Below are 998 nucleotides of genomic sequence, written 5' to 3' on the forward strand. Positions count from 1 at the left end.
ATTAGTAAGTGTGAATTTTTCAAAACAGAATTAATATATTTGGGTTTCATGGTGTCAAGACAAGGTCTTGAAGTAGTCCATGATAAGGTGTCGGCTATACGTAATTTTCCCATACCTACTAATGTCAAGGGAATACAGCAATTTCTGGGTTTGTAGTGGATATTACAGGCGTTTTATTGGCAACTATTCAATAATATCCGCTCCTTTAACTGATCTTACGAAGAAGGGCGCAGATTTCATATGGTCTGAGCAACATCAACAGGCGTTTAATACCTTGAAAGATGAACTGTGTAGCTCTCCTATCTTAAAATTTCCTGACCTCGGTGAGGAATTTTTCATTGTAACAGACGCCTCAGACTTAGGAGTAGGAGGGGTATTGCTTCAGCAATATGATAAAAAAATGTTCCCGATAGCTTTCTATTCTCGAAAATTAAGAACTTCCGCAAGTAAGTATGTAGTAATAGACAAGGAAGGGCTAGCTATTGTTAATTTACTAGTGCATTTTAAGTTCATAATTTACGGTTATCCCGTTAAGGTTCTTACTGACCATAAACCACTAACAGAGTTCTTTAAAGGCCTCAACCACAGCCCTAAACGAACTCGGTGGCATTTGATCATTCAAGATTTTGGCGCAAGAGTCGGGTATTTACCTGGGAAAGCAAATATCATTGCGGATGCATTATCACGCCACCACGTGTCATCTTGTATGGAGCCTTTAGCTGAATTAATAGATATATCAACATCAATGCCTATTGTTAAAACGATATCTGAACAAGAAGATTTAGGCTGGAGCGCTGAATTATTACAGACTGAGCAAAGAAAAGATCAGAAAATAGAAACAATTATAAATGCTTTGAAAGGCAATCATAAGGAAAAGGGATATATAAAGTATAAACAGCAGAATTATATAATCAAAGATAATATTCTGTGTAGGACTGTGACAAGGAAAACCCGCAATACACCACATGTAACTAACGACCAGGTAGTAGTACCAATAT

Source organism: Palaemon carinicauda, chromosome 7 (genome assembly GCF_036898095.1).
Source record: "Palaemon carinicauda isolate YSFRI2023 chromosome 7, ASM3689809v2, whole genome shotgun sequence".
Taxonomy (NCBI): Eukaryota; Metazoa; Arthropoda; class Malacostraca; order Decapoda; family Palaemonidae; genus Palaemon; species Palaemon carinicauda.